This window comes from Magnolia sinica, chromosome 1 (assembly GCF_029962835.1).
Source record: "Magnolia sinica isolate HGM2019 chromosome 1, MsV1, whole genome shotgun sequence".
NCBI lineage: Eukaryota > Viridiplantae > Streptophyta > Magnoliopsida > Magnoliales > Magnoliaceae > Magnolia > Magnolia sinica.
Genome location: NC_080573.1, coordinates 45,446,841 through 45,460,620, shown reverse-complemented (window position 1 = coordinate 45,460,620; position 13,780 = coordinate 45,446,841). Strand labels below are relative to the sequence as shown.

Sequence of the window (13,780 nt, the reverse complement as noted above, 5' to 3'; positions counted from 1 at the left end):
TTTTAGCGATGAAAATTTTCTTCACTAAAAAAACTGTATAAGACTTTTAGCAGCGAAAATTTTCACTGCTAAAAAATTCGATACACTTTACTAAAAAAATTTCCAAGACTTTTAGATCATTCCACTTTTCGCGACGAAAATTTTCGTCGCTAAAAAAACTGAACAATACTTTTAGCAGCGAAAATTTTTGCTACTAAAAATTCGTTCCACTTTTAGCGACGAAAATTTTCGTCGCTAAAAAACCTTTACATGGCTTTTAGCAGCGAAAATTTTCGCTGCTAAAAAATTCATTACACTTTTAGCAACGAAATTTTTCGTCGCTAAAAAACTTTACAAGACTTTTAGCAGCGAAAATTTTCGCTGCTAAAAATAAATGTGGATGGGACTTTTACTGACGAAATATTTTGTAGGTAAAAGTCTCTTTTTTTCCACACAAAATTCCTGATATACACCTGTTAACAATATATTTCATCATATTCATCCTGATATACACCTATTATATAATATATTTCATCATATTCACATTCACATCCATCTAAACCCAAACCCAAACATAAACTACATTCATCCAAACACAAACAATCTTATCCGCATCACATTCATTCATACATAAATACATATGAACTTAACATCATAAACAAATATACAAAAAATCACAAAGAAGAAGGCGGAGGTGGTGGAGCATCGGTGGGTAAGCGTGCAGTGAAAACCTGAAATATCTCCATCATCCATCGCTCATGCTCCACCCGCATCTCCTCCATCCTCCTCTCCTGCTCCTCCCTCTGCCTCGCCAGCTGATCGTCCATCCTCCTCTCCTGCTCCTCCCTCTGCCTCACCAGCTCCTCCATCATCTTCCTCTCCTGCTCCTCCCTCTGCCTGTCCAGTTGATCTTTGATGTCATCGACGATGACCCGTAGCTATTGAACCTCTCTCTCTGCAGTATCAGCTCAGCATATGGTGCTGTCGCCAATGACGATGGATCGGCTGGAGGCAGCTCTAGCAGGTGCCATGAGCTTAACACCATGGCCAAACCCACGCACATATCCAGAACGAGTGCCAAGCACCTGACTCAGGATCTCTGGCTCACTCCGTTGAGTACCATCGGGAGTGGGCTGACTACGTAAGGTGTCCATCTCCTCCTGTAATGAAAACATATGAATTTTCATAATAAATGACATTATTATAATTTAATGAAAATAAATTTTACAATGTAAGGATCTTTACCCAAATCTCGCTAGCTCTAGGATGTACCCAAGATCCCGTCGCCTGCCGACAGTGAGTTCCTTGTAGAAGTCTACTGACCCGGGCTCCTGGCCAGTGACGGAATCTCGCTACGCAATCGAAAAGACAATAGAATTAATATAAATGTATGGAAAGAATATATAAACGTAATAATTACCAGTACTTTCTTACCATGTCGTGACGAAGTCGTACAAATGACTTTGAACCAGCTACGTGCTTCACTTCTAACTTTCTTCTGTTGTCAGAATTTATTTTTCTCCTCTTCTAACACATTATTCATAATACATTGTTATTAATTATGAATTTAATTATTACATTAAGATATCATAAATATGTAAATATTACCTGAAAAAAATCAGACAAAAACCTATCGTAGAGTATCCGCTAGTCTTCATCAGTCACGTGCAGTGGTGCGGACTGTACGGCCTCCTCGTGGCTCATGCACCGCTTGTACTGCGGGTGTAATTTACTGCAGTAATCCTTGAACCGTTCCTTCATCATGTCGTCGACGGCATGAGAGATGTGCGGAACACTCAAATCCAAGTCAAATTTATCCTGCAGTTTCGTAAATAATAGATTAAGACAATAAACTTATTAAGAAAATAACTTAACAGTAAATGAACTTTTATAAAATAAATTTTAATTTACTAAAATTTACCTGAGGGCACTGACGGATGAGCTGCTGCACATCATCTGTCACGTCTCCCCAACGGAGGGTGGTGGGGGGATCAGAGATCGGCATAAGACACTGACCTCCGACTTAAACAACATGGCATTGTTCCCAACAGGTCTAATGCAGTCCTGTGGAAAATCTACCGTCACCCTACCCTCACGCGTAAGTCGCTCTAAAAGTAACCCACACGTAGGTCCACATCCTTGTCAGCTGGTCGATGACGCTGTTGCAAAAGAAATATGTAAGTCTAAATATAAAGAGAAATCATTAAAAGAAATATATCTCAAGACTTACATGCAGTGCCCGGTGTATGCGCAACTAAGGGATCAGACGCCTGTGATGCAACATGTGACGGCGATGCTGGCTCCGTCGCATCACGGGTAGAAGGGGTAGATCCAGTGCGTGAATGACGTACTCTTCCACCTGGTGCCATCATTGAATATGTGCGAGCTACGAACTTATAAATTTAAACAATGTCAATACAAGTGGAATATACTAAAATATTATACAAGTAGTATTGACGGTACAATGTATTTGTGCTTATGCTTAGAGAGATGATTAAAATATTATTAGACCATTACACTATAATGCAAGCAGAATATAATAAAACTGTAAACTTTAATCTATAACTATTGAAAATTCCATTATACATTATCATTCTATATTAAATACACATATTTCGTTGTAATACGAAACAACTTTGAGGTAAACTATTCGAAGTACTCCTTGCGTAAGCTATCATATGCTTTAGAAGTATATGTCATTTCGTGTGAAGCACTCGACATATTTACTTACAGCCAACATGCCAGTCACAATAGGCAAAATGTGGTCTCTCGGGACTCCATTCAGATGTGCAAGTGACAGAGTCGTATCTTCTATATCTCATTTCTCGCGATTATATATCTTCATCAGCCACGAAATTTCTTTGAGATGACATAATCTTTCCTTTAAGTCGTCGTCGATATATTTCATTCTACACTCATCGACCAGACCGGGTATCTCTATGGCCCTACCAGAAGAAGATAGGACCGAAACATCCATCTGCAATAGCTGATGAAGTATGTTGTGTACTTCTGCTATGCTTCAGTTTAAGGAAGACATGATCAGAAATTGACTCAACTGCAAATGTGGATTATAAACAAGTCAATAAAAAGAATTAATCATGACTTGTAATTTTCACGTATACATGGAAAACATAAATTATTCGAATTGAAAAATGACATGTAAATCATATGTACATTTAATAATCGTCGTTTGTATCACTATCGCTTAGGGCTATTTCTTCACCATCACTATCGCTGATCAATATTTCATCCTCATTGTCCGTAACGTCGTCATCAATGAAACTGCTATCATCTCTAACAATATCACGTATTATTGAGGCATCAACATGATCAGGTGGCACATCATCTCTATTTAATTGCACCACATCAATATCAACACTTGAATTAGTCCCTGTATCCCTAGATGGCATGTCTTCTTGATATGCTTCTTCAACCCTAAACGTGTCATTTCCCCCATCCTCGCTATCTTCAACTTCTGGTACGGGAACGTTAAATACGTTCCTGGGCTTTATTTTTTGCACCACGTGCCAAGAGCCACCTAACTTGGTGTCAGCGAGGTAAAATACTTGTTCGGCTTGGCTGGTGAGAACAAATGGGTCGTCCTTAAACCACTTTTGAGATAAATTTATGCTTATAAAGTAGTTGTTAGTCTGTATTCCCAACTTCTTATTTCCAATGTCCCACCAATCACATCTAAATAAATACACCCGCTTTCTCATACAATAACTCAGCTCAATAATATCTGTCAAAATGCCATAAAAGTCAATTTTATCCTCCTCATTTGTTCCCTTCACAACCACCCCACTATTTTGTGTGGTCCTGTACTTCTCACGTTCTTCGGTGTGAAACTGAATCCCGTTTACAATACAACCTGTATATCTAGATACACGTCTATCAGGGCCACACGCCAGTGAGTATAATGCATCAGACGCATCCACAGAGTTGCTTGTGCGCAACGTCTTCATCTATTATCATATACAGAATATAATTATTTAGGAATTTTCATAAGTTGAAATAATGTGCAATACAACGAAAATGTTAAGTGTGGTGAGATACAATGTGAAATCTTACACGTTTGGCGAACCATTATAGAAACTGATCCTGATGCATTCGATCATAATTTGTGGGGAATTTGGACTTCATCTTGTCTATGTGTTCACTACACATAAATGGCACGTCATTAGTAAGAAACATTAAGATCATCGTATGTAGAGAAAATAATAATCGAGAGAAGACTTACTCTAAGTACGACTCTATTCCTTCACAATTATGTAACACATACCACCGCGCCTTTGCTAAATCCTCAAGGTCCATATCCTGAAATGTCGGGGATCCTAAAGGACGAACGTTATGTGCAAATACAGATATGAGTCCTTGTTCATGCTCCTGCCCTTCATCGGCATTCTGATCTTCTCGGTTGAATCTAGTCTCTATGCCATGAAGATACATGGAGCAAAATGTAAGGCACTCATTATCAATGTATGCTTCAACTATCGACCCCTCCAGTCGTGCCTTATTCCTCACAAATCGTTTCAGTGTGTGAAGGTATCTGTACACAAAACCACTATGTTATACGTATGAAAACATGGATATATGTAGTTTATGGAATGAATAAAAATTTTAACATATTGGTACCACCTTTCAATCAGATACATCCAACGATATTGTACTGGGCCTGCAAGCTTCGCCTCGTGCGGTAAGTGAATCGCTAGGTGTATCATGACATCGAAGAATGCAGGTGAAAATATTCTTTCAAGTTTGCAAAGGATTACGGCAATGTCCCTCTCCAGTCGTTTAATAACATCTACATTCAACGATCTTGAACACAAATCCTTAAAGAATATCTCTAACTCAATCAGTGTCGCACTGATATCCTTGCTCAAGAATCCACGAATCACAACCGACAGTATGCGTTGCAGAAGGACGTGACAATCATGACTTTTCATTCATGTTACCTTACAATCCGTAACGTTGACGCGCCAAGATATGTTTGACGCATACCCATCGAAAAACTTCACCGATCTCAACCATTCACATAAACGCTTTCTCTCTAGTTTTGTCAACGTGTAGCAGGCTGCTGGTATAGTATACGAATTTTTATGTGGTTGCAAGTGCAACTCTTTCCTTAAACCTATTTTTTGTAGATCCAATCAAGCCTTGAAACTGTTTTTTTTTTCTTCTCTATATTCATCAATGTTCCGAAGATATTGTCACATATATTTTTCTCAATATGCATGACATCCAAGTTGTGTCGCAATTTCAAATCACTCCAATAGGGCAACTCAAAAAATATGCTCTTCTTCCTCCAGTTATAGTCCAATACGGTATATTTCCTCTTCTTCAAGTGTGATGCCTTACCAAATCTAACTTCTCCAATGTTACTCAGTTGCTACATCACGTCTTCTTCAGATAGCTCTTTCGAGGGTGGCCTATGATTTTGTTTGCCATTAAAGATTATCGTCTTCATACGCCAACTATGATCGCTCGGAAGGAAGCGACGATGACCCATATAACACGTTTTTCTACCATGCTTCAATAACAATGAACAAGTCTCAATACCACATATAGGACAAGTCAACTTGCCCTTCGTACTCCACCCAGACAAATTTTCATAGGCAGGAAAGTCATTTATAGTCCACAAGACCGCTGCATGTAATCGAAATGTCTATCTTGCAAATGTATCATACGTTTGTACACCTTGACTCCACAACTTGTTTAACTCGTCTACTAATGGTAGCAAATACACATCAATGTCATTCCCAGGTGACCTGGGTCCAGGAATAAGCAATGACATCATGAAAAATGACTCCTTCATACACAACTAAGGAGGTAAATTGTAAGGCTAAGTACTACTGGCCACATATTGTACGAGCTACTCATATTACCAAATGGATTAAAACCATCACTTGCAAGACCTAGTCGAATATTGTGAGAATCCTCTGCAAACCAGTCATGTTGCTTGTCAAAATTTTGTCAGGCTTCAGAGTCCGTAGGGTGTCTCAGTGTACTATCATCATGAACGCATTTCTCCTTATGCCACCTTATATCTTCAGCCGTCTTACGAGACATAAAAAAATCTTTGCAATTTGGGTTTCAATGGGTACCTTAACACCTTTCGCAGGATTTTCTTACCCCTGGCTCTGTCATTCTTCCACCTAGACTCTCCACATTCTTGACACTCTTCAGCCATATCATGCTTTTTTTGATATAATAAACAATCATTTATACATGCATGTATGAGTTCATATTAAGGCCCAAGTCTCACATCAAGAATTTTCCCTCGTAATGAGACTTAGGCAATGTCTCACCGTCCAATAATGCTTCTTTCAACAACTCAAGCAACATGTCGAACGTTTGTTACTCCAACGATTTGTTGTCTTCAAATGAAGTAACTTTGTAAGAAAATTCAACTTGGAGAAGTTCTCACACCCCGGATAAAGTGAACGTTGCGCATCCCTCAACAACCTACTAAACTTTTCTGATTCAACATCACCCATTAGAGGAATATCTTGGCTACTGCTTGTCATTGCAAAATCAGTATCCGCAGTTGTTCCCCTGAACACATCCCCTATGATATCTTGCATTTCGTCAACGTCTTCATCCTCATCATCTGACATAATTGGGTCAGCAAGGAATTCAATGAGCTCAACTCTATAGTTCATATCTTCACCATGATAGATCCACCAAGTGTAACCTTGGTTAATCCCAACTATAAATAAATCATCCTTTACTTTGTCTAAAGTCTTATATATCATGTTCTTGCATTTTCGACATGAACACCTAATCTTATTCCTTGAATCTGCCCAATTTCGCGCAAATTTCATGAACTCTAGAACCCCTTGTTTATACTCTGGGCCAAACCTGTTCTTAACTCGCATCCAACTCTTATCCATGTCTACAATGAAAAGACTAAAGTCAGTTTACGGAAATAGCTTTAAGATTAAGCTAAGTTATAGGGTTTAGGTTATATGTTTAGGTTTAGGGAATAGAGAATAGGTATAAGTTTAGGTTTAAGTTTAGGGAATTGGAGTTAAGATTAGGATTAGGTGAAGGTTTAGGTTTAGAGATTTGAGTTTAGGTTATAGATTATAAGTTATAGGTTATAGGTTTAGGTTAAGGTTATAAGTTTAGGTTAAGGTTATAAGTATAGGTTTAGGTTATAGGTTAAGGTTTAGGTTTAGGTTATAAGTTTAGGTTTTGGAATTTAAGAATAGATTTAGGTTAAGTTTATAAGTATAGGTTATAGGTTAAGGTTAAGGTTTACATTTCGGCTATAGGTATAGGTTTTGGGATTTGAGAATAGGTTTAGGTTAAGGTTATAGGTCATAGGTTATAGGTTTAGGTTAAGGTTAGGTTATAGGTTATAGGTTTAGGTTAAGGTTTAGGTTATAGGTTATAAGTATAGGTTATAGTTTAGGTTAAGGTTATAAGTATAGGTTATAGGTTAGGGTTATAGTTTAGGTTAAGGTTATAAGTATAGGTTATAGGTTAAGGTTAAGGTTTACGTTTCGGCTATAGGTATAGGTTTTGGGATTTGAGAATAGGTTTAGGTTAAGGTTATAGGTCATAGGTTATAGGTTTAGGTTAAGGTTAAGTTATAGGTTATAGGTTTAGGTTAAGGTTTAGGTTATAGGTTATAAGTATAGGTTATAGTTTAGGTTAAGGTTATAAGTATAGGTTATAGGTTAGGGTTATAGTTTAGGTTAAGGTTATAAGTATAGGTTATAGGTTAAGGTTATGGGTTATAGTGTTAGGTTAGGGTTTAGGTTATAGATTTAGGTTTAGGTTATAAGTGCAGGTCATAGGTTTAGGGAAAGGTTAGGTTTAAGTTATAGGTTTTGGGATTTGAGAATAGTTTTTAGTTATAAGTATAGGTTTAGGTTATAGGTTTCAGTTTTAGGTTATAGGTTATAGGTTTAGGTTTAGGTTATGGGTTTTGGGATTTGAGAATACGTTTAGGTGATAAGTATAGGTTTAGGTTGGGTTATAGGTTAAGGTTTAGGGATTTGAGAATACATTTAGCTTTTAGGTTTAGGTTATAGGTTTTGGGATTTGAGAATAGGTTTAGGTTATAATTTAGGTTTAGGTTTAGGTTATAGGTTTAGGTTAAGGTCTAGGTTAAGGTTAAGGTTAAGGTCTAGGTTTAGGTTATAAGTATAGGTTTAGGTTATAGGTTTCGGTTTTAGGTTATAGGTTATAGGTTTAGGTTAAGGTTGTAAGTATAGGTTAAGGTTATAGTTTAGGTTATAGGTTAAGGTTATAGTTTAGGTTAAGGTTATAAGTATAGGTTATAGGTTAAGGTTAAGGTTTAGGTTTCGGATATAGGTATAGGTTTTGGGATTTGAGAATAGGTTTAGGTTAAGGTTATAAGTATAGGTTAAGGTTATAAGTCATAGGTTATAGGTTTAGGTTAAGGTTAGGTTATAGGTTATAGGTTTAGGTTAAGGTTTAGGTTATAGGTTATAAGTGTTATAGGTTACGGTTATAGTTTAGGTTAAGCTTATAAGTATAGGTTATAGGTTAAGGTTAAGGTTTACATTTCGGCTATAGGTATAGGTTTTGGGATTTGAGAATAGGTTTAGGTTAAGGTTATAAGTCATAGGTTATAGGTTTAGGTTAAGGTTAGGTTATAAGTTATAGGTTTAGGTTAAGGTTTAGGTTATAGGTTATAAGTATAGGTTACAGTTTAGGTTAAGGTTATAAGTATAGGTTATAGGTTAGGGTTATAGTTTAGGTTCAGGTTATAAGTATAGGTTATAGGTTAAGGTTAAGGTTTAGGTTTCGGCTATAGGTATAGGTTTTGGGATTTGAGAATAGGTTTAGGTTAAGATTATAAGTACAGGTTAAGATTATAGGTTATAGGTTATAAGTTATAGGTTTAGGTTAAAGTTAGGTTATAGGTTATAGTTTTAGGTTAAGGTTTAGGTTATAGGTTATAAGTATAGGTTATAGTTTAGGTTAAGGTCTAGGTTTAGGCTATAGGTATAGGTTTTGGGATTTGAGAATTAGTTTAGGTTAAGATTATAAGTTTAGGTTAAGGTTATGGGTTATAGGGTTAAGTTAGGGTTTAGGTTATAGATTTAGGTTTAGGTTATAAGTGTAGGTCATAGGTTTAGGGAAAGGTTAGGTTTAGGTTATAGGTTTTGGGATTTGAGAATAGTTTTCGGTTATAAGTATAGGTTTAGGTTATAGGTTTCGGTTTTAGGTTATAGGTTATAGGTTTAGGTTAAGATTTAGGTTTAGGTTATGGGTTTTGGGATTTGAGAATAGGTTTAGGTGGTAAGTATAGGTTTAGGTTGAGTTATAGGTTAAGGTTTAGGGATTGGAGAATACATTTAGCTTTTAGGTTTAGGTTATAGGTTTTGGGATTTGAGAATAGGTTTAGGTTATAAGTTTAGGTTTAGGTTTAGGTTATAGGTTTAGGTTAAGGTCTAGGTTTAGGTTAAGGCTATAAGTATACGTTATAGGTTAAGGTTAAGGTCTAGGTTTAGGTTATAAGTATAGGTTTAGGTTATAGGTTTCGGTTTTAGGTTATAAATTATATGTTTAGGTTAAAGTTGTAAGTACAGGTTATAGGTTAATGTTATAGTTTAGGTTAAGGTTATAAGTATAAGTTATAGGTTAAGGTTAAGGTTTAGGTTTCGGATATAGGTATAGGTTTTGGGATTTGAGAATAGGTTTAGGTTAAGGTTATAAGTATAGGTTAAGGTTATAGGTCATAGGTTATAGGTTTAGGTTATGGTTAGGTTATAGGTTATAGGTTTAGGTTAAGGTTTAGGTTATAGGTTATAAGTATAGGTTATAGGTTAAGGTTATAGTTTAGGTTAAAGTTATAAGTATAGGTTATAGGTTAAGGTTAAGGTTTAGGTTTCGTCTATAGGTATAGGTTTTGGGATTTGAGAATAGGTTTAGGTAAAGGTTATAAGTAGAGGTTAAGGTTATAGGTCATAGGTTATAGGTTTAGGTTAAGGTTAGGTTATAGGTTATAGGTTTAGGTTAAGGTTTAGGGATTTGAGAATACATTTAGGTTTTAGGTTTAGGTTATAGGTTTTGGGATTTGAGAATAGGTTTAGGTTATAAGTTTAGGTTTAGGTTTAAGTTATAGGTTTAGGTTAAGGTCTAGGTTTAGGTTAAGGTTAAGGTCTAAGTTTATGTTATAAGTATAGGTTTAGGTTATAGGTTTCGGTTTTAGGTTATAGGCTATGGGTTTAGGTTAAGGTTGTAAGTACAGGTTATAGGTTAAGGTTATAGTTTAGGTTAAGGTTATAAGTATAGGTTATATGCTATAGGTTATAGGTTATAGGTTTAGGTTAAGGTTAGGTTATAAGTTATAGGTTTAGGTTAAGGTCAGGGAGTTGAGATTAGGATTAGGTGTAGGTTTAGGTTTAGGGATTTGAGAATACATATAGGTTTTAGGTTTAGGTTTAGGTTTTAGGTTTAGGTTATAGGTTTAGGTTTAGGTTTAAGTTATAGGTTATAAGTTTAGGTTATAGGTTATAGGTTATAGGTTTTGGTTTAGGTTAAGGTTATAGGTTTAGGTTTAGGTTTAGGTTAAGGTTTAAGTTTAGGTTATAGGTTTAGGTTTAGGTTATAGGTTATATGTTATAGGTTATAGCTTTTGGGAATTGAGAATAGGTTAAGGTTTAGGTTTAGGAAATCGGGTTCAGGTTCGGGATTGGGTTTAAGTTTGGGTTTTCAAGTTTAGGTTTAAGTTTAGGATAGGGAGTTGAGATTAGGATTAGGTGTAGGTTTAGGTTTAGGTTTAGGGATTTGAGAATACATTTAGGTTTTAGGTTTAGGTTATAGGTATAGGTTATAGGTTTAAGTTTAGGTTTTAGGTTTAGGTTAAGGTTTGGTTATAGGTTATAAGTTTAGGTTATAGGTTTAGGTTTAGGTTATAGGTTTAGGTTAAGGTCTAGGTTTAGGTTATAAGTATAGGTTTAGGTTATAGGTTTCAGTTTTAAGTTATAGGTTATGGGTTTAGGTTAAGGTTGTAAGTACAAGTTATAGGTTAAGGTTATAGTTTAGGTTAATGTTATAAGTATAGGTTATAGGTTATAGGTTATAGGTTTAGGTTAAGGTTAGGTTATAGGTTTAGGTTAAGGTTTAGGTTATAGGTTATAAGTATAGGTTATAGTTTAGGTTAAGGTCTAGGTTTAGGCTATAGGTATAGGTCTAGGGATTTGATAATTGGTTTAGGCTAAGGTTATAAGTATAGGTTATAAGTTAAGGTTAAGGTCTAGGTTTAGGTTATAAGTATAAGATTTGGGATTTGAGAATAGGTTTAGGTTAAGGTTGTAGGTTTAGGTTAAGGTTGTAAGTGTGGGTTATAGGTTAGGGTTTAGGGTTATAAGTATAAGATCTGTAGTGAGGTCCACTACATGTTTTTATCTGCCTCATTCTTTAGGTCACGCCCTAAAATAATATTAAGTGGACCACTACATGATCATTGCACACATGGTCATGACGATACATCGAATAATGGTGTATGATCTATACATATAATAATTTTTTGTAATTATAAGAACAAACATGATTAAATGTATCAAAAATAGTACAGTGGGCCTTATGAGGATTTTAACGATGGATATCCAATGACTACTGTTTTCATTTGGTGTGATCCACCTGATATTCATATACCTCTCATTTTTGGGCCCCACCATGATGTATGTTTTATATCCACACCTTCCATCCATTTGGAGAGATCATTTTAGGGCAATATCCATAGTTAAATCCAGAGCTCCAGTGGACCCCAGCACAGAAAATAGTGGGGACTATGACACCCACCATTAAAAACTTCTAAAGGCCACGAAAGTTTTAGATCAAGCTGATATTTGTGTTTTACCTTATTTCATGTCTTTTTTTACTCTTGAACAGGTTGGATTTCAAATAAAAATTATGGTGGGCCTTAGGATAGTTTCAATAGTGGGAATCACTCTCTCCAGTGTGTTCTGTGGTGAGGTCCACTACATGTTTTTATCTGCCACATTCTTTAAGTCACGCCCTAAAATAATATCTCAAAATGGATGGACGGCGTGGATACAACACATACATCATAGTGTGCCCCACAGAAATTGGTGGCGTCACTTCAGTAGCTAACTCGCTACTCAACCTGTATCTAATCCGCGTTCGGCGTCCAACGTCCAGCAGAGAACCTCTGCTCTCTCTCTCGCCCTAATCCTCTCCCTCCCTCTCTCTCTCGCCCTAATCCTTTCCCTCTCTCTCTCTCTCAACCTGTCAGTAGCTAATCCACGTCCCCCTCTCCTCTCTCTCTCTCTCTCTCAATGCCAATTTATGAATTTGGGGATTTAGTAATTTCTGAATTTTTGATTTGATGTGGACCCTCATTTTGGGATTTGGGGATTTTAGGGCTTATAGATTTGAATGTGGACCCCGAATTGGGGTTTTTCTGATTTTAAAATTAGGGATTTGAGGATTTTGGGGATCTGAGGATTCAACCAGAATTAGGGATTTCTGATTTTACAAATTAGGGATTTCTGATTTTACAAATTAGGGATGTTTGATTTCCACCATGTCTTTTGATGAATAATGCATTTGTCTTGATTTTAAAATTGTGAGGTTGCTATTTTGTTTATGAGTTGCTTATACCATGCTCTCTCTTAATGCTTGGATAATTCAGGTAGAGAATTAGGTTCACTTTCTACTGAAGAAGCTAAACTTTAGTGGCAATTTGAAAAAATTTTGTTAGACCAATTGAAAAGAACAATGAAAAAAAATATTGTCTGTCATTGACTTGGCCAAATTGAAAAGAGAAGCTACTGAATTCTCATACCCTGGCTAGACCAATTTATTCTCGAATTCTGTGTTATGATTCTTATACATTGGGTATTGATGTTATCTTTATTACTTTGTTTAATACCATTTTTATTTTTATTTTTGGTTTGAAAGGATGGATTTTCCAAATATAATCTATCTATACAAAATGGCATGCTTGCTTCTACTGTAAAGCCTTCTGCCTTCTACCTTCAAGCCCATACCTACTGCCTTTTCTTTTTCTACATAAACTTTTCTTCCTAGCTTCATTTTAGAACTCATTTAACTTGTCAACATGTGGATGTAATGTGTTTTTTTTTTTTTTTTTTTTTTGGGGGCGCTTATGGTGTTATATCTATACTAGAGTTTTGGGGCAATTGATTCTTTTTCTGGTTTTCTACTGATCAATGCAGAGAGGTTTTGGCTAACTTGAAAGCAGCTGGGGCTACTTGGGTGCAGTTCGATGAGCCAAAGCTTGTGCTAGATTTGGACTTATATGAAGGGAAAATACAAAGAGTCCCTGTCGCAAAAACTAGGTCGTTCGCCTCATGATCATCGAACAAATGTATGGTTGTGAAAGGATGAGCCATAGGCTTATTACAATATTTCTTAAAGTCGCTACCGATCCTAATTACAGATTTGATCTAGCTGTCCAGCTTGGGAGATTAGAGTTTGCAAAGGTATGTTTCTCTTCATCTAATAAATGTGTAAATGATGATCTGTTGGAATTAGTTTTATATTACTCCACTTCTGCAGTCCTTTTCTAGAATGGGCCTACCCTCGTAATCATTTGGTTCATATTTGAGGACACACGACCTTCTCTTTGTAAGCAATTCCTGTTTGGGGAATGCCTCCAGCTATTGGTAGAGAGCTAACTTTTGCATGGGAACCAGCTCTGTATGTTACACATAATTTGTCATCCAGTAGTTTCTGTAAATGAAGATAAGAGGATTGATCTTAATAGTATGGTCGTTATGCACATAGACAGAAAATGCTTGCAATGAATTTTTATGAGTACTAGGTAGCC

General features: G+C 36.1%; 1 long non-coding RNA gene across 1 annotated transcript; it reads right to left on the bottom strand.

Annotated features, from left to right (window-relative positions):
- Window positions 1-447: 447 nt before the first annotated feature.
- Window positions 448-1,510, bottom strand: LOC131241921 (uncharacterized). The gene is made up of 3 exons (XR_009169492.1): window positions 1,414-1,510; window positions 1,225-1,331; window positions 448-1,139 (listed from the first exon to the last, which is right to left on the bottom strand). It is a non-coding gene; the product is annotated as an uncharacterized LOC131241921 (long non-coding RNA).
- Between the last annotated feature and the right edge of the window lie 12,270 nt (window positions 1,511-13,780).